Source organism: Epargyreus clarus, unplaced genomic scaffold (genome assembly GCF_041222505.1).
Source record: "Epargyreus clarus isolate Ecla_fem2 unplaced genomic scaffold, WU_Ecla_fem_2.2 ptg000032l, whole genome shotgun sequence".
Taxonomy (NCBI): domain Eukaryota; kingdom Metazoa; phylum Arthropoda; class Insecta; order Lepidoptera; family Hesperiidae; genus Epargyreus; species Epargyreus clarus.
Window position 1 is genome coordinate 8,018,945 of NW_027332237.1, and position 21,214 is coordinate 8,040,158.

Here is a 21,214-nt window from a genome sequence, read left to right on the forward strand (position 1 = left end):
CTGATAGTAAGTATATTTCACAATTTCAAAATCAGTTTTCTTTTTCAAGTGTGTGAAAATATCTACTTAAATTCTAAGCAAACAAGTTTTAGCCATTATACAATTTTATCTGTAATTACAGTATTTTTGTTGGAAAGTTCAAGTAATTACTTTAATGATCTTCAAAAACTTCTTGTTGGTGTAAACACGCAAGAGTAAAGTTTTTATAAAGAAATTAAACATATCTAAAGGTATTAAAACTATAAATATCTACTAATTAGAACTAGTCGCGTTCCATTTAGGGTGACACCTCGTCACAACTATTGCTACCTTTCACGGTGAACGGATCTAAATACCGGAAGACTTCTTAGTTCTAAGAAGTTGCAACGCACCTGTGATCGCCTGAGGCAGAATTCCAGTTCTATATGGAGTTGTTTGCCGAAGCCCATGGGCCACAAAACCGTTTACCGTTAGGTAAATTACAAACTCGATTTCCATTTCATAGAAAGATCTTAATGTTATTGAATCAATATTTGACTTGGCCACTGATTCGTTGCTACCCGTAGTATAGTCCGCGCCAAACTTCTAGTTCGCTCTGAAGTTGTTGCGCGCAAGTTTAGTTAGAATCTAGTCCGTAACGTAAGGGCATACTAACGGTATATACCCGTGGGTCGAGAGCGAGCAGCGGACGGGTACAGGGGGGGTCCAGCGCTATCTTCGTCCCGCTAATATCTACAATTTGTGATTGCGACGCGACTCGTTTCTATATTCAGAGCGGACTAGCAGTTTGGCGTGGACTCTACCAGAGTTAACACATAGAGGTATTTTACGAAGTGTATCGGTAGTCCTCTCCATTTAAATCATACGGATTTCTACCACCTTCAGGTTAATTATTGCTTAGCAATCTCACGACTAGGTGGACTGCGTGCTGTTACACGAAACGTACCAAAACTCGATACAATTCGTTATGTGAACGTTATTTACGCCAAGTCAGAAAACATCTTGCGTCTAATTTATTTGTTTACGCCACGATGCAAAACACGTCCAACTACGTAATTGCTCGAATAAACTTGCGTCAACTACATTATTCTATTCATGAAATTTAGGATTTTTATTTCTGGTTGGTATCAGTTTATTCGAATCGATTCAAGGATTCTTTATTTTCCGTAAGACATACTTACGGCCGGTCTCAATAATCTGCTTACCTTTAACAAAAAGTTGAATTAGCTACTGAAAATGACAGTTGTTTTCATTTCAATTACTATTGATGTACTTTTGGGACGGCTTTGTGCTTATTACACGCTTTCAAATTATTTAATGGGCATGATAACAGTATTAAAAAATCGAAGAATAAATTATTTACTTACAAACAATATGTTGAAAGCATTCTCAAAAATATCCCACTTTTAATAAAAACTTTAGGATTCATTATATTTATAATAAAATAAAAGTATAAAGTAATGCAGTCGGCCATCTTGTCTAAAACGCTAATCGGGGCGAAATGACGTCATTTTTTTGGCGTGTCACCGTATTGCTTGAACTTTTCTATGGGATATTGAAGCGTGACGTCACTCGCGGACGCCATGAAACCCGTGAGCGTTTTCGCGCTTTATTCAAAATTTGTTTTAAAATACTAATATTTACGTGAATACTGAATTTATTGCCGAAATAATACGATTTTTGGAATCAGTAGACATGTACCTACATTATAGAAGGGGACTTCGAAATTTGTCATTATGCCCCATTTATGCCCATTAAAGTAGGTATTATTTCAATTAATTATTTTGTGTTATTTTCATGATGTGTTACTCTTATACAATTATAAGTTCCCTTTTATTTAGGCACTGGCCGGTACGATTGTATGTGTTAGCATAAAAAAGAAAAAGAACGGTCTTGACGTTTGATTTATATTTTGCGGGAATAATAGAAGTTGTAAATTGGTTGGCAAAATTAGCGGGCTGAAGTGGCAATGGGCCGGCCACATCGCTCGGAGGACCGATAACCGGTGGGGAAGGAAGGTCCTCGAGTGGCGACCACGCGTAGGTAAAAGGAGTACAGGCCGCCCCCCGACCAGGTGGACCGACGACCTAAAGAAGACCACGGGAAACCGTTGGCTTCAAAGGGCACGGGACCGGTTGGAGTGGCGCCAATTAGGGGAGGCCTATGTCCAGCAGTGGACCTCAAAAGGCTGATGGATGGATGGATGGATGGTAAAATAGTTTTATTCTTTTACTACAATCTAAGAAAAATATAAATTAAATTCAGCTTGAAGGAACAAACAGTCTCTAAGAGTCCTCTAATATTATGTTCTTAATAGCAGCTACTGACTACGTCAAGCTGAACACGAGAATAATTACATTTGATTGCGATTCTCTACGCTCGAAATTGCTCTGTGTCAAACTTAGAACCTGAGAACTGAAATGGTTAGGTGAAACCATTTATGCTCTTCCTACCTTAGAAGTATGCAATTTGACTTATGTCAAATTGCATACTTTCTACGCTGGCCTGAATGAATTCTGTCACATGCTTACTTTTTCAAAATTGTATATTATGTACTTTCTGAATCTGAATCAAGTGTCTCATGTCCAGTTTTTCAAAATTACAAGTGTGCTTATGTTTAGCAGTATTGTCAGTTTTTTGACATCCACTACTGAAGATAAGTAGTGCTAGCCCAGTGGTTGTAACTGGACCTCTCGTCGGGGGTCCGGGGTGCAAATCTCTGGCACGAATGTCTGATTTTTCAAAGTTATGTGCGTATTACAAATTAATTATCATTTGGTTAAAAAAGTGTGTGAGTTTTCATATTTTCGAAATGTTGTAAAAAATTGATTTAAATAAAAATTACATACGAATTCACATGACAAAGAGCAATGCACAATAATAGACAACTTCGTTCATCTGACAAACAAACATTCAACTGCAGTGAACGAAGTTTCAAGTGTAAATACAGGATGTGTCTGTTTGCTTGCTAAAGTTCTTAGTGAATACACAGAAATTGTAATTCGTAACATTGTTATGTAATGAAAATGAATATATAAATTATATATATATATAAAGATCAGCACATGTATATTTAAAAATTATACATGTGCTGATCTTTGGCCATGTCGTTTTTAACGTCTACTCTTGTGCATTGGCCTCTGATTTTTCTCAGCGAAAAGATTTCTATACATTAGGATACAGGACAAGAATCTTAATTTAGATATGTCAAGCCGGGAATCGAACCCTGAACCCACCGCGTGTTAGTATCGCTCCGCCACATGGGTCAACTAACTCGATCTACAATTATAATTTGATCGGGACGCCATCAAGGTGTCAAAGCCAGATTGGGTTTCTCTCCAAATTTGTGTACATACGCCTGTTATCAATAATCAGTCTATTCATTGTATTGTCTACCAAAGATCCACATTTCACCATTTCTTCATACTACACATTTGCCACTCACAATCTTCGATAGATAATGGATATATTATTAACAAGCGTTACCTCAATGGAATACACATAGACAATAAAATCCCCTGTCTTAGAAATTATCCTGTCACATTTCTATTTCTTTAAGAGTCAATTTTCAGACACTTAGTTACAAATGTTAGTTGCAAAACGAATACCTAGATATACGAGTAATGCAGCACTATTCCTTTGGGACATTAAACATCCCACACAGCACCTGCAGGAAGATTTTGACGACTTAAGCTCTTTAGTCGGTGCAGATAGTTTGAGAGAGCTGTTCTCTGGACAAATACATACGTAATATATGTTAGCTCTAAGCTTTGCCTTTGACTCTCCCTGTGTTGATTGTCGCTATTGATTGTAAATTTATAGTTACTGATGACGCTTAGAAGTACTGCAATATTCAAATCCATACATTGAATGTTGCAGTAGTTTCTAGTAGTCCGATTTATTGATTCGGTATTGGTATTTTATACAGCTAGAAGAATATTAAAATGTTTAGTTTAGTCTTGTAACTTTTTGTCGACTATATTATGTTTTCAAAGTGTACATTTTATAAATGTATCGATTAACATTTTTCCCAAGAAATATCTAAAAAGTAAACAATATTTTGGGGTCCAGAAACCTAAAAATAATTAAAACTCGTCAAAATTGTATATTCAAAATACAGAAGCAATCTATTAAAATTATACTCGTATACCTAATAGCAAAGATAAGGTTATTCCTTTGTAACAGCAAACATGTGCAGTGTGCACCTATGTGCAGTTAGCAGTTTCCAACAAGGACTGCTATGGACTGCTATTTGTCTTGACAACTCAACGCTTTCCTCGAACTCGATGCACTCAGAGAGAAATAATTTGTTAACAAATATCCAATACATTTGGATTTCATTCGAATAATTTTGTTGTTATAAACAAGTAACAAATAAGGATTTCGTTCCTGATAGTAAGTGGCTACTGCTTCCCTAGGACATCTCCAAACCCCAGATAAGGATAAATTCCTATCTGAGCCACAGATGCACTGTTACCTCTGAAGACTAAGCTGGAAGGGATCGGATAATTATGTGTCCCTTATCATACATTTCAAACCAGAACGTAGCAGCGCTTAACTCTGTTGTTAATAGGCAGAAATAAGTGTGGCATTGTTGCCGCCGAAGTCTAACTAGGGAAGGTCCTCTACCACCTTTAAGGTATTTCATATCTATGCGTATCCTTACCCACGACAAAAACTGTATCGTTAGAAGAACTGCATGCTCGCATGCAAGAATTGTTTGCAGAAAAACTGCAAAGTCCCTGCAGTGACTGCAATGCACGAAGTTCCAACGCCACTATTTGTCTTGACAACTTAAGCGACGACTCGTCGGAATTCCGCACAATCTCGTACTTAGTGAGAACTAATTTCTTAATGTTAGCAGCTAATTTGTTTCGTTAAAATGTTTTATAACAAACAAGGAAACAGGTGCTAGCTTAATTTACAAATGTTAAGAACATAACCGAGTGGACATAGAAACAATTTGGGTAACATTGCCATTAATTACTAGCATGAAGCAATACTGGATATGCATCGGGGAGCGACTTGAGGTTGAATTTACTTGGCTTGGCTTGGCCATTTTACTTGGGTATAATCAGGTCAAATGTCCATGGATGGCAATGAATTTCCATCAACTGGACTGTATGTTTGCTACTTTATTAATCTTAAAAAAGAAACCACTAAGGGTGTCTTTCCACCGGAGATATGCTATGGATGGGTATCACCAACAGAATAACCTGATTTTCATTGCTTTACTAAAAATAAAAAATAAAAAGTTATTTTATTTTTTAAATATGTAATGTTGTGTATGTAATGTAATATTTCAATATTATTTAATGCTATGCTTTTTAATACTATAATTCATTGTATACTTCTTATTCATTTTTGTCTTACTGTATTGTATTCGTTTAATTGTATCATGAATTGAAGTTTGTACCTATAATTGAGGTGACACTCACCAAGATTGTAAATGTTTACTTATAAGTTGTATAGCGTTAACTTTGTTGGTACAACTTATGAATAAATAAATAAATAAAACTTAGCTGTTGTGGGTAAGCTATATTTTTAGGAGGGATTGAAGGATTGGAGTTACAGAAGTGAGCTAAATATCGCAACCGAGGGAGCTTTAGTATTGTCATAACACTCGCTTAGCGTATCTTAACTTCTACCCCTCACACCTATCTATCTCAGGCGAAACGTTTAAAGTTTAAAATATAGTCGCTAATATTAAGAAAATTTTATACCATTTAACACACTCCAAAGATGTGAATCAAATGTAATGGCGAAGTTGTAAAGTGCCGCCGGCAGAAGTCGCCATTTTGTTCGTGCATTTAGCACCACGTGCTGAGAATGGCGTTTAGATAGCTCAGATAGTTTCACACATGTATGATGTGGAGTTCAATGTACGAATGATAGACGCTTAAAGTTAGGGTACCTTAGGAGTGAGTTAAAACTCATGTTATTAACAGCACAATATTCTACACCTATTCATCAAGAGTCTGATCTGATTACGCTATCTGATATATTCTGATTAGATCTGTTATACGCGGATACTTATCTAAGGCATTCCATCTTAGTATTCTGAGATAGCAACCTGCATGTGGCTTCTCATCATCATCATCTTCATCAACCCATTATTGCCCCACTGCTGGGCACGGGTCTCCTCTCAGAATGAGAAGGATTAAGACATAGTCCACCGCTGGCCAAGTGCGTATTAGTAGACTTCACATACCTTTGAGATTTTGTTTTATAATCATATCTGAGATTGATTAATGACGTCCATGAGTGACAATGGCCACTTACACAAGTGGACTGCATACTCGTCTGCTACTCATATATTACAAAATATAGATAAAAAAACTAAAAAACACGCTTTTCTGATAAAATCAACTAAAAAGTAGAAAATAGTTTTCAATCTAGGAATCAATTTAGGAACAGTAAATAGTATAATTGTGAAAAAAGCGTGGTGCTCCATTTATCAGTTTTCGAAAAGCGCCCCATTTTAGTATTTGTTGTTATAGCGACCACCATTATGTATCCTCTATAAAAAATGAAAGTGTGTATCTATTAACTGTTTAAGAGATAAAGCCTCTTGCAATCTAGGAACTTTGCAATTAACTTTCTCTAAGGCGCTCGAACAATCTCGCCTCGAAAATCGTTAATCCTGAGGATGCTGATAAAGACAATGGTACAAAATTATTAAAATCGTGTATTGTCATCGGATTTTGATAATTCTTCAAAATTTTGAATTACGCTGAACATTCAAAGTGGATAGAAATCGGGTTCAAAGATTCCGTTACTCTGTTACATACATACATACAACCCAAGCTAATAAAAGCGTGTTAAAAACTTCCGAAAGTTAGCCGATTGCAGTCACATCTCATCATGTTAAAATCCTTCAAGCCATTTGGGCTGCAGAGCGTACCAAAAAATGTAACATACCTTACAAATATGCGGTCGAAAAACATTACCCGCAGTCGGGTAAAAAATACAATAATATGAGAATAAACTCGCTGACAAATCGTGGCTGGTGGCAGATATTTTCCTGTTTTCTGCGATTTCCTTGTTTTCCTACAATCAACAGATATAACAGTGCTCTGCAAACAACGTGAAAATCCTGTCTCCGAAATGAGATTATATTTGACTGGGTTTTCCCAATTTTATTTTGGATCTTTTTGGGTTGATACTTAGGTTTTTGTGCTTTTGTCAACGATTTTCTGGGCTAATTTGAAACGTCTTATGTTTCGCATCGTAAAACTGTTCAAACCTTATAAAATATGCTCTATTGATGAGGCAGAAATAAGCAAGTATTAGGTGGTAGAACCCTTTGTGGTTCGACTCTGGCGACACCACCGTCACATCTATTTCTGCCTCATAACAGCAGTGTTAAACACTGCTGTGTTCTAACTTGAAAGAAGTGGTAAGGGAGACATACTTTTCTGAGGCGTTCCAGCTTAGTCTCTAGGAGCCTCCAGCGCATCTGCGGTCGACCTCAGGTAGGAATATCTAATCCTATCTGGGTTTGATTACAAACGTCTATGGGCGGCAGTAACCACTTACCATCAAGGACTGCATGCTCGTCTGCCACTTCTATATTGTAAAAAAATCAAAATAAGATACGAATCCTACATAAAGTAAGCCACGTATATGATGTGGCAGGAAGTTACTCGTATGACTAAACTGGAACTCCTCAATCTCACCATACGTTTTAATCCGAAAAGTCCGATTTACTCCGCTTATAAGACAGATTCTATATTTATACAAAAGAGTTTCCTTCGTAATCCAACAAAAGTATCACGGCCCTTTAAATGTATACAGAATCTGTAGTGATATTTTTTTCCTTTTTTTCAATTTCCTTGTTTTTTTTTACAATGAATAAAAAGAACAGCGGAAAAATCCCTGTTTTTAACACGCTTTTATTAGCTTGGGTTGTACGTTTGTATGTATGTATGTAACAGTAACGGAATCTTTGAGCCCGATTTTTATCCACTTTGAACGTTCAGTTTAATTCAAAATCTTAAAGAATTATCAAAAACCGATGAAAATACACGATTTTAATAATTTTTTACCATTGTCCTTATCAACATCCTCAGGATTAACGATTTTCGAGGGGAGAGAAAACGCCTTATGGAGCGTACAGGCAAAGTTACTAGATTGATTTTTAGCTATGAGAAATAATAATGTTATTTCCCTATAACTCAAATGTATTGAAACATATCTATAATACCATCTTTTAGAATGATTTTTAGGATTCCGTACTCAAAGGATAAAACGAAACCCTCCGCTGTCTGTTCGTGAGTCACAGGGCTTTATCTCTTAAACCGTAATAGATAGACACTTGATTTTTTTACAGACGATGCATAATGATGGTCGCTGTAACAACAAATACTAAAAATTAATAAAATAAATATAGTTCAAAAAACTAAAAAACACGCTTTTATGATAAAATCGACTAAAAAGTAGAAATTATAATTTTCAATCTAGGAATCAATTAAGGAACAGTAAATTGTATAATTGTGAAAAAAGCGTGGAGTGCTCCACTTATTAATTTTCGAAAAGCACCCCACACTTTTTCCACAATTATACAATTTACTGTTCCTTAATTGATTAAATCAGATTATGTATGACTTATCTGAGACATGCTTATCTGAGACACTCCAGCTTAGTCAAGGGTAGCGTAGCGACGTATCTATGGCCGAACTTAGGTAGGAATCTAATCTTATGTGGGGTTGATTACAGATGCCTTTGGAAGTCATTAGCCACTTAATATCACCTGGACTGCATGCCCATCTGCTACTGCTCTTTGTTTGTTACTGTTGTTTGTTATTTGTTTGTTTTTAGGTTATTCAAAAATAATGCTGAACTGACCGACGAAAACCGTTAGACCGATTTTGATTTCCGATTAATCATAATAACTAATTGAACTATGCTCTACTTCGATAAATTGTTATGAGACAAACTAATTTAGCCCTCAGAGGTAGCGATCATGTAAACGCTGTATGTCTCCCTTACCACACCCTTCAAAACGGAAAACAGGAGTGCCTAACACTGCTGTAATTAGGCAGAAATAAGTGTGGCGGTGGTGCCGCCGGAGTTCAACCTCAGAGGGTTCTACCACCTTCATGCCAGCTAATATGGAAACCTTATCAATGTAATGATAATATTAACTTAGGTACACAAGGATTTTTATGTGAAGTACCATAAACATAATGATGAATACGAAAACACCTAACTAGACCCAAAACAGAAATTTAAATTTACCATGGTCGAGGATCAAACATAATAATAACTTAATTAAGTTTTAATTCCTTTTAATTTACACTGTATTTGTATTTAAATTTATTGCACTAAATAAACATTTTTCTTTCTTTCTTAAAAATGAAGCCAGTGCAAACATAACCATTTAAATTCGATGTACCTAACAAAAACATTTTTTCTTTCTTTGTTTCTTATAACACGCCAGCAGTGTGTTGACGCCCTAACATGACACATAACAAATAAGTAACATAACGTCGTCCACAGAGACCGCACTCATCCGATAATTGCTTTCACACGTCGACTGAACTTCATAATTATGACTAATTTTACTAATTGTTGTTATATTATCAAGGTTTTATTATTTCACAGCTGGGCATGGGTCTGCCCACAGATTAAGGTCATAAAATACCATGACGACCAAGTACCAAGTGAAGACCCACTACGGTAAATTTTCGACAATATTATCTACCTAATATTATAATAAAGATGATATCAGACTTCGTCAGACACAACAACATCATCAACCCATCACTATCCCATGGTTGGAGGCCATAGTGCACTGCACTGGGCAAGAAGTGCTTATTTCTAGAGATTTTTTAAGGTCTTTCAAGTATATAGGTTTCCTCACAATGTTTTCCTTTACCGTTAAAGCAAGTGATAATTGATTTCTAATACGCACATCACTTTGAAAAATCAGAGGTGCCTACCACTGGTTTGGACCTCGGACTCCTCGATTGAGATTGCGAGTTTCAAGCATTAAGCTATCTACATACATAGCAATAAACCGCAAAATCCATACATCAAACTAATTACTCTTATTTGTCGAGTGAATTCCTCGACGTCAAAAAACCGGGCTAGTAATTACACTAGTATGACTGTACCCTTACATCAAGACTTCTTACGTCATTCTTAGTGCTACATCAAGAATGACGTCAGACTTTCTAAGTAATCTATCATTACGAATGACGTCACATTCTCCGCTAAGATAACTTTTGGCAACTGAAGAACTCTTGAGGGAAAAAATGACACATACAGCAGTAGAATTATAATGGGTAATTTAACTATATATTATTTATTTACAGAGTGTCTGAAGTTGCCATATTTTAAGAAAAATATATCCTTACTAATATTATAAATCCGAAAGTAACTCTGTCTGTCTGTCTGGTTATCTCTTCTTCACGCCCAAACCACTGAACCGATTTTAATGAAATTTTGTACAAAGATAGTCTGATACCCGAGAAAGGACATAGGATAGTTTTTATCCCGGAAATCCCACGGGAACTAGGGATATTAGTAAGGATTGAATCGTAAACTATGCATTTGATCAAGTGATGATCTTTAGCAAAGTTGAAGGTACGAATTTTCAATTTTATGTATGTTACTATGTTATATTATTTTCTTTTAAACGCGGGCGAAGCCGCGGGCAAAAACTAGTTTACTTATAAAAACAGAAATATAGAAGGTACTTCGGGGAAAAAATAGTACACATTTATTTTTACCAACTCCCTTAAATATAGTTTCGTTCATTTTCTGCTAATGATTTTTTGTCCGACTCACTATAATATAACCGATATATTTTTGTATTTTCTGAAAACCTTTTTTGCCGACCCATAGAAATTTCTGGGAACTGATTTACTGAAAATCACTATATTTTCAGTAATCCAGTTCCAAGAAATTTCTGACTACTCCTTCTTTATAGTAGAGTATAATGAATTGTACTATGTATTATATAATAATGATTGTATTGTTAACAGAAAATAATAGAATAGTATAAATTAGTAGATAGCAAACTAGGAAGTCAAAATATAGATGGGTTGGTCACCCATCTATATTTCGACTGCCTAGTGGCGATACGCTCAAAAAATAAAATGGAATATTTTTTACTACGCCCATGAAAGGGACTAATAAGATATACTTATATATATTGAATATTTATGTACAATCCCCCAAGCATAGAAAAAGGCTTATTAAACTTGCCCATATTGGGACATAAAGGTAATTGCAACTGAAGACTAATTATTCGCTAAGCTCATAAGATATATCGACGCTAACGACCGTCTCAGTCCGGGATTCAAATCCCATTCCATTTACTACTAGCATCAACTAGTAATTAAGAAAATCCTACTATAAATTGAATCCTTATTAGTTGCTTCAATTAATGATTTGAATGTGAGAAACGTATACGGCGACCATTGTCTGCCTTTTTTTTTTGACGAGGGGGAAACCTTCAAAAGGTACCCGACGCCATGGGAGTGACGCCGGGTTATGTGGGATTTTACCGCACTAAAACCCCCCCGGTGGCCGTCCTCAGCGTTCGGTGGAGAACTCCAGGATCTCCAAAGGAACACAACCGGACCTAACGCGATGCCCTTCTATCGGGCTCTGCCCTGGGAGGAGCAATTGACCATTGTCTGCCTAATAACAGCAGTGTTAAGTGCTGCTGTATTCCAGTTTAAAAGGTGTGGTAAGGGAGACATACTTATACGAAGCGTTCAGCATTAATCCTCAGTATTCTTACATACATATGTCTATAGGAGGCAATGAATACTTAACATCAGCTGGACTATATGCTCCATTGCCTCATCAATCTCATAAAAACGCTAAAATATCATCTTCTTATTTTAGTCAATCAAATATTAGGATTCGAACCTCAGATTACGTGAGTAATGTTTGTAATTTACTGTAAATTCAGTCTAAACAATTTCAAAACGAATATCTCCTTGAACAGAACAAGTGCAGGGAAGAAAGTTTCATTATATTACTCGTACCTCCACCTTCAGTAACTCGATCAATGATTAATGGACACTAAAAGCCTGCCATAATACAGTTTTAAACTTGCCGATGCTTTTATCCCATTTGTGAAGAACTTTGCTTTAACGTTGTTTGTTTTTCGCTGTCTATTTTAGATTAATATAATTATTTCACGGTAATCAGGAGAGAACAGTATTAGGCCATTACCGCGTGGCTAAGTTTAGAAAATGTACATCGGACACGATCGGCTATCTTCGTATTTCCTCGTAGATATCTATAAAGAGTTGTTACAACACTCATTGTTTATTATACACGCCATAAATACTTATTTTATTTTTATTTTAAGTATATATATTTTTAACTGTATGAATTTACTGTTTGATAATAATGATAGATCAGAGAAAATATTTATTTTCCTCATTTATTGATATATTTTTGAATTTTTATAAGGTCAACGTTTAGCCACAATCTCGCCTCATGGAAAGTGGTGCACTTGTCGAGGCTATTCTCGGTTGTCTTGTCTTAATTAATGTCGCTTTGGAGTTGCCTCTTGGGAAACCTCTGAATTTTCTAAGAGCCTATTAAAAGCCTGTGCCTAAATTTACTTGGACCTATAAAACCATAAAAGTCGCAAATTTAACGCAAGGGTAAATATAGTAAAGAAGTGGGTTTTCTGATATTTTCAAATGTGTTTGAAGCACCTGACCTGTATTCTGTGATTCTACCTGTTTGGAGTCTACCAATCGACGTGTATCTTTTTAAAGAACTTGTGTCCACCAATAATGTACAAAGATTCTTATCACAGTTTTAATAATATTGGAAAATAGTATATAAAAGTATAAAAAAGAATATTAAGGCAGATAACTTAATGGTTTAAACAGTCGGGAGGTCCGTGGTTTAACCTCTGATTTTTCTAAGTTATGTGCATATTAAAAATAATTATCACCTACTTTAAAGTTGAAAGAATATATAGTAAAAAACGTACATACCTGAGAGTTCTTTTGCAAAAAGTTCTTATAGGTGTTTGACTAACAATGCGCATAAATTTCTAACAATTCGCATTTGGCCTGCGCGATAGACTGGTCAAAATCGCTCTATTTTGAGAGGATCTCCTAGCCCAGTAGTAGAACAATAATGGGTTAACAACGAAGTAATATTAAATGCGTATGATACGTCTGACACTAACTGGCCACGAATGACTTATTTAGACTCCAAATAGAATTACTGTTCAACTAGAGATCAAACACGGATGCGTTTCGACCTGAAGACTAAATTAAGTCATAAAATTATCTCTCTTGCCTGCAAACTAAAATAGCTTATTGCTCTTAAAGTCAGAAATGGATTATTCACAATTACGTAGTGCGAATTTCAAACTGCATTATACTCACATGGGAATAACTAGATAATTGTATGAAATTTTTATTTTGGTCGGGATAGTATCTGCATTTTCCAGTACCACCACACATTATCCACAAATACAGTTATTATCATTCATCTGCCGAATTGTTATGATGAATTACATACGTGGATTTGTGTTTTGAAAGAAAGAAAGAAAGAAAGAAAGAAAATACTTTATTCAAGCATATTGCAACACACAGTACAATTGCAAATAGACAAAATAATTAAAAAAAGCACGGTTATACAACTAGTTACTAAAAATAAGACAATATGTATAAGTATATAAATAAGAAAGAATCCTTATAAAAATGTAAGAGTAAAAAAAAATAACAATAATAAAAATACAATACATAACTAAACTTCTATGTGCTGCAACAAACGTGAAAGGGGACAAACTCAGCGAATGCCATGAGCAGGTAGACTGCGTCTTGGCTCTGATTTTCAGTTAGCCCCGTGGCGTAATGTTGATCGGACGGCTGTCCGCGTGCTTGCTAATGGTGCCGTATTAACACGATTTACTGTGTATTTCCGACACGTGAGACACTCAGGTATCGCGGTAAGTACCTCCATTTTATTATTAACGGTAAATTTTAAATTTGTGTGTAACGAAAAATTATACAAGGCGTCATGGAACACTACCTATCATTATTTCCAGGAAACAAATCGAGCCAGATGTACTCGTACCTACAGTATCGACGATAACATGATGAGCTGCCAGTTCATACTAGTACCACGTCGAACATTGGAACCCTGCCTCCCTGTCTATGAGCCACAATCTATAGGTAAGTTAAAATATAAATTAGACTACGCTTTGAGATAAATATATTAAAAATTATATGGTCTCATTGTATTGTTCAATAATAGCCTACATAAGTAAACAATAATAACAAGTAGTATCCTCAATTAATTAATGAAATAAAAGTTCTAAAATGAAATGTAGGGAAATATGTATGAATGTATTGATATTTTATTTACGTGCATGTGTGTGTGAGTGAATATATAATGTTATTGTTCTTTACTGTACTTCTAATAGATAAGCCAAATAGTCAATATTATTTTATTTGTTCTTTAAGTAGTAAATTTTTAAGTTTATATTTAAAACTCCCTAATGATTTCAGGCTACGAAGAGGAGGAGGCAGGTTGTTCCAACACTTCGTGGCGCTGTACCTGAAGCTGCCCCTGAAAGCAGCTGAGCAATAGGGCGGGTACCACAATTTATCCGGAGCTGATCGGGTTCCATCTTTTAAGTGATCTCTAGCCCACGCCAGCTTACTAAATAGATACAAAGGTTCTTTATTTTTTATAATACCAAATATAAGTGTGGCAAGGTGTAATTGCCTGCGGAGGTCCATTTTTAATATGTTAGCGGTATTGATGTACGGAGTAACATGGCAGCGAGGTGGGATATTAAAACAAAAACGTGCGCAGGCATTCTGTACTCGTTGGATGACTTTTTTAGTACGTGCAAGAAGCCGTGGCCCAATGAGAGTATCCGCGTAATTGAACTTAGAAAGAACAAGGGCTTCACAAAGGTTAATGCGCAAGGTTACACTTAGGTAATTTCTTATGCGGTATAAAGTTTTTAGTCTATAATAGCAATTACGTACAATGTTTAAGTTATGCTTCTCGAATCTGAGGTGTTCATCGATGACCACCCCAAGGTTACGTGCCTCTGGCACTCTATCGATTGCTTCTCCATTTAAAATAATAGCCGGACTTTTTGCACTAATCTTGCGGACCTGGGTAGGTGTTCCCATAATCAAAAATTTTGTTTTTTTCGGATTTAGTATTAAAGCGTTCCGTTCTGACCACTGCGCAATACAATTAAGGTCAGAATTTAGATTCGCCACTGCAACATCAGTGTCACTCGGTTTAAATGATATATATATTTGTATGTCGTCTGCATACATATGAAATTTGCAGAACTTTATATTTTCTGTTATATCTGCACTATATAAAATGAAAAGGAGAGGACCCAATATAGAACCCTGAGGCACACCTTGATTGATATCCTTGGAAGATGAAAGATTTTCTGAACTATCACTACCTTTTCGAAGTTCGACCATCTGAGACCGATTCCTAAAATAGCTATCAAACCATTTTACGGTGTTAATGCTAATGCCATAAAACGCAAGCTTAGAAAGCAGTAATGAAATATTTAGTGTTTCAAAAGCACGTGAAAAATCTAATAAGGCCAAAATTGTACCCTCGCCTTTGTCCTGCGCTGTCAAAATATCGTCCACTACCTCAATTAATGCTGTGGTGGTGCTATGCTTCTTCCTAAATCCAGACTGCCTGAGAGGTAGAATATTGTTCAACTCGAGGTAGCGGATTATTTGATTAGAAACAATTTGTTTATGTTTATGTTAAGTAGAAATTTTGTTCCAATGCTAGGCCCAGATCTTTCCCCACAACTGGGTCAGGCCTGAAACCCACTCTACCATGCTTCATTGTGTGAAGGAAGGACGGTTCTGTGGTGGAGCTTTTTAACCAACCCATGCCTACGAAGAAATTTTACAGCTGCTATTTAGCGCTTGAAATTTAGCCACTAATGGTCACCCATCCAAAAGCTAACCGCGCCCAACATTGCTTAACTTGATAGATTACATTATATACAAATGAGAAGTCTGTATAAACTTCAATGATAGCATATTATTTTAAAGTTATATCATCGCAAAATCCATATATAATACTATGATGAAGTTAGTATTACCTAAATAAAGATATTTGGACCTCGGTTACTGTTGGCGAAACCTAATTATGAGAGCGGATTCATATAACATTATTTGCATATGCATGCGACCGTGGAGCAATGTGTGTGCATAATATGCTAACTTTCGGGCTTAACCCTTCGTTCATGCAAATTACCATACGTTATTTATAGGGGAATTAACTGTGTGGACAACACCGCTGCTTTGAAATTTTACCGTATTTTTGGTAAAAAAATACCTTTAAGAAATAGCAAACGAGTATGCATATCACATAATTATAAGTGGCTACTGTCACTTATGGACAACTGTAATCAACTTCAGGTAGGATTAGAGTTTAACCTGAGATTAGCTACAGTTGCGTCTCTACCCCTGAGGTTTGTGTTTCAACATGTTTACCCATAATTCTTCTTTACCACATCTTTCAAAGAGAAAGCGGCAACACTAATAATACTAGTAGGGCGGAAATAAATTTTTCGATGGTGTTTAGTAGAACTATGAAGAATGGAAAATGATCACTTACGATGCAGTTGTAATAACCTACTGGTAACCACTCTACCTCAACTCAAATTCCATCGTCTGACTTTGTAAAGTTATGTGCATATTAGCAAATAATTATCATTTACAATACAGGTGAAGGAAAACATCGTGAGGAAAGTTACGAATTTGAGAATTATTTAAAATGTTCTCAAAACTATCTGATGCTGGGACAGTAATGGGTTTGAGACGAGATGACTTACTGAAGTTTGTATATATGTTCGTTTGCGACTCCATTTTCATATAACATATTCGCTCTGAATATCAATTCCATCTAAGTATCTCAACCGCTGTGAACTGGAATAATGACCCTCAATAACAAGGTTCTTTCCGAGATTGATTGCGATATGTCACCCACATGCACTCAATCGGAATTGATTCGTTTGTCACACTGCAAGCTGTAAAACGAGCGATACATTTTGACAAATTATAAATATTTTTTACAAACTTTTATTTAATTGCTCATTGGTTCGCTAGTATGAAGAAATCAAATGTTGCAATCTGAGGAGTAAGTTGTAAATGAACATAATGTACTATCACACCAGGGCAGTAAAGCACGGCTGTAGCGTTGCTGTTAAATTATATCTGTCTTTTTCTAAGCTTGAAGTAGCGAACTAGCATACAGTCCAATGTGAACAACTAGAACCAACTTCATACAGAATAGTAGTTTTAGAACTATGAAGTCGATCACAGATGGTTGCTTAAGATGGTGACCTCAAAATATGTAAGTCGGACAATCACACCAACCACCCAAATGGGCGAGAGCTAGTTTCTTCCTCGTCAAACTATAATGGTTCTACGACTTTCTGAATTATGTAAAACCTTTAATTTACGGCGATGGTGCCTCTAGCGTTGACCCAATAAAGGGTTCTACTACCTAAAATCTTATATTCATGCATATTGAAGGTGGTAGAACCCTTTGTGGTTCGACTCCGGCGGCACCACCGCCACACCTATTTCTGCCTAATAACAGTAGTGTTAAGCGCTGCTGTGTTCCGTTTTCAAGGGTGTGGTAAGGGAGACATCCTTTTCCGAGGCGTTCCAGCTTAGTCCTCAGGGGTAACGGCGCATCTGTGGTCGACCTCAGGTAGGAATATCTAATCCTATCTAGGGTTGATTACAGATGTCCATGCGCGGCAGTAGCCACTTATTATCAGGTGGACTGCATGCTCTTCTGCTACTCCTATATTATAAAAATAATAATAATAATAATAATATTGATGAATTCTTTTATCAACATATTTCTCAACATATCTATTTTTGATCCTACGAGTTCACTCAATATAATCTCATTGAAATTCCACTGACACCCAATGTAATTATCCCCGAATCGTCCCTGACGTACAGTCAACAAAATAAGCTTATTTACTTATCTCCAGACGTCAGAGCCGAATTAAGTACAATGGAGCGAAAAAGTCGATAAGGCTTGCTTCTCATTTCCTTTTGATGTGTTCGTTTTTTGTGAAGGTCTGTAATGGTAGGTTTAGGTTACGCTACGATTGTTCTTCAAGGTTTTTTGCTACCTAATGGTAAGTGGCTACTGAATATAATCATCTGTAATTAGCCCCAGATAAGATTGAAGTCCTCGTTATGGTCTAAGTTGGAACACCTAGGATAAGTATATCTCGCTTACCAAACCTTTCAAACCAGAACAAAGCAGCGCTTAACACTGCTGTTATTAGATTAAAAATGCGGCGGAAGTGCCTCCAAAGTCGAAAATAAAGAAATATCAAATAAAACTTTTTAGTCCAGAAAAATTATAAACCCGCCAGAAGTCCATATAGGTCCAGTAAAAGTCTGTATAAATCACATAAAAGTCTAAACAAGTCCAGTAAAAGTCCGCAAAAAAGAAAATATCCGACTCCACATTTTCCATACAGTACCAAGTAAAACAAGTTAATACAGTCAGCCGTGCGTGTGAACAGTTAATTATTTTTGGAAGCGTGATTACAATGCAAATTGAGTTTGTCGTCACATGTTCCGTCTGTTTGCTTAACATTTTTTAGTCTGGGCACGCGAAAAGGGTTCAATTCTAGATTAACTGCTACTTTATGTACTACTGCTAGTTTATGTACTTATCCCTTTTGACAACAAAGTAATGCGTTATTTTTTGGTTTGAAATTCAGCAGAAATTTACTACCCTCTTTAAAAAAATGTTCCCGAGAAAAAGCTCATCAGACTCTGAGAGGTGTAAAGAACATTAATCTCTAAAATGTGACCCTGCAATTTGGCAGCGAAAAAATTACTAGTAAAAGTTTGCATAAGTCTAGTAATAATTTGCATAGGTCCACTACAATTTAAAAGTCTGTTTAAAAAGTAGAATTCCGTCAACATTTACATACAGTACCAAGTATAACAAGTTAATACAGTCAGCGCGGTGCGTGTCAACAGTTGATTATTTTTGGACGCGGGATTACAATGCAAATTAAGTTTGTCGTCACATGTTGCGTCTGTTTGCGTAACCGGCATTTTTTTATAGCCTTAGCACATAAAAAGGGTTGTAGGCAAAGGTTCAATTCTAAATTAACTATTCAATGAGGCAACACTCTGCTAGTTCACGTACTTATCCCTTGTAACAACAAAGTAAAGCCCTGCTTTTTGGTTTGGAATGCAGTAGAAATTTATCACATTCTTTAAATAAATTTTCGCAAGAAAAAGCTCATCAGACTGAGATGTGTAAAGAACATTAATCTCTAAAATATGCCCCTGCAATTTGGGAGTGAACAAATGTCCAGTAAAAGTATGCATAAGTCCAGTAAAAGTTTGCATAGGTCCACTCCAATTCCAGTAAAAGTCTGTTTAAAAATAGGACTCCGTTAACATTTTCATACAGTACCGAGCATAACAAGTTAATACAGTCAGCGCGATGCGTGTCAACAGTTAATTATTTTTGTACGCGTGATTACAATGCAAATTGACACTGTCGGCACATGTTGCGTCTGTTTGGTTAATGTTACATCTTTTTAAGGGAGAACCCTACATAGTTATATGTAGGTTACTATTATGAAAACTTCTGCATTATAATGACAGTGTTAAACCATGCTCTGAAAGTGGAAGAATCCTTTGTGGTTTAACTTCGGAGGCTCCATCGTGTCACCATTTTTTCCTAATAACAGCATTGTTAAGCGCTGCTGTGTTCCGGTTCGAAGGGTGTGGTAAGGAAGACTTACTATTCCGAGGTGTTCCGGCTAAGTCCTCAGGGGCAGAAGCGCATCTATGACCGTCCTTAGGTAGGAATATAATCTCATCTGGAATTGATTACAGTTGTCCATGGGCAGCAGTAGCCACTTGCCATCAGGTCGACTGCACCTACAAAAGTCACTCTCAATTTTTTTATAATACAGTGCAATTTTTACTTTATTTCGATCCAAATTAAGATTTTATATATGAAAATGTTAGCATCTGTCCACACACGCCGTTTTCGCAATAAAACAAAGTTACAAAGCAACACACATTAGCATAACGCGCAACAGATGTTTACGGCCTAATTAACTTGATGGAAACTTTTCAGGGATTTCGTATGAAATATTTTGTTTATATAAATTTCTTGCGAGGTACCATTGTTTTTTAAGGAGATATCAATATAGCATTCAGTATGCAGTCTACTCAATGGTAAGGCACTGCCGCTCATGGACATCTGTAACCAACTCTATATAGAACAGGAGTTTGTTCTTGAAGGTGGCAGAATCCGACTCTGTCGTTCGACTCCGGCGGCACTACACCTATTTCTGCCCCATTACAAGTGTTAAGCGCTGCTGTGTTCTGGTTTGAAGGGTGTGGAGATATACTTTTTCCAGGCGTTCCAGCATAGCGAATCAACTGTGTCCAACCTCAGCTAAGTGGATATCTATTCTTATCTAGGTTGATTTCAGATGTCCATGGTCGGCAGTACCCACTTACCTTCAGGTGACCTGCAAGCTCATTTGCTAATTCTATTGAAAAAATGCTGGCCTATAAAAGTGCCGCAGGCCGAGTCCTAATCCAAGGCGGACCGCATTTGGACCGCAGACCTGAGATGCGACCCGACATGCGATGTTAAGTGTATAATATTACAATATAAACATAGCCCAAAGTATCCTTGGCTTAAAATTCATAAATTCCAACGTCAAACACTAATGACGTTTATCGCTGAATAAATACAATCATTTAATGATAATCCGCAAATAGTGCTCATTATATACATAAGTAGGTACGAATCATGCAAATATAATTTCATTAAGCCCATAAATATTTATTACCGTTATTACAATAATCCGGCACGAAAATAACGGACAGTGTAACATTTGTGCATAATTTTCATATTTCAGCTTTTCATATACAAGTAGATGAATAATACGAAGATTATTTAAATGGTATTAATTGGAGTGTTATTCAAAATGATTGTTGGGAATAAACGTGAAATAATGTTCATTTATTTGGAAGAACGCTTGTGTTTCGACTGCGGCATCGTCGCCACGTCGTATAATAACAGTATTAAGCGCTGACGTGTTCTGATGTTTTGCAAAGCAGATACACTTAGGTCTATGCGTTCTAACTTAGTCCTCAAGGTTATTCGAATTTTTGGCAAGCGACTAATTTTAAAGATATGCGCCTATTAGAAATTT

General features: G+C 36.2%; 1 protein-coding gene and 1 long non-coding RNA gene across 2 annotated transcripts in view; one reads left to right on the forward strand and one right to left on the reverse strand.

The window, feature by feature from the left end:
- The window catches only part of LOC140755057 (zwei Ig domain protein zig-8), a 230,789-nt gene that overhangs the window by 77,238 nt on the left and 132,337 nt on the right, over nt 1-21,214 (reverse strand). The window lies entirely within an intron of this gene.
- Nucleotides 13,525-15,565, forward strand: LOC140755208 (uncharacterized). The gene is made up of 3 exons (XR_012103752.1): nt 13,525-13,921; nt 14,021-14,147; nt 14,484-15,565. It is a non-coding gene; the product is annotated as an uncharacterized LOC140755208 (long non-coding RNA).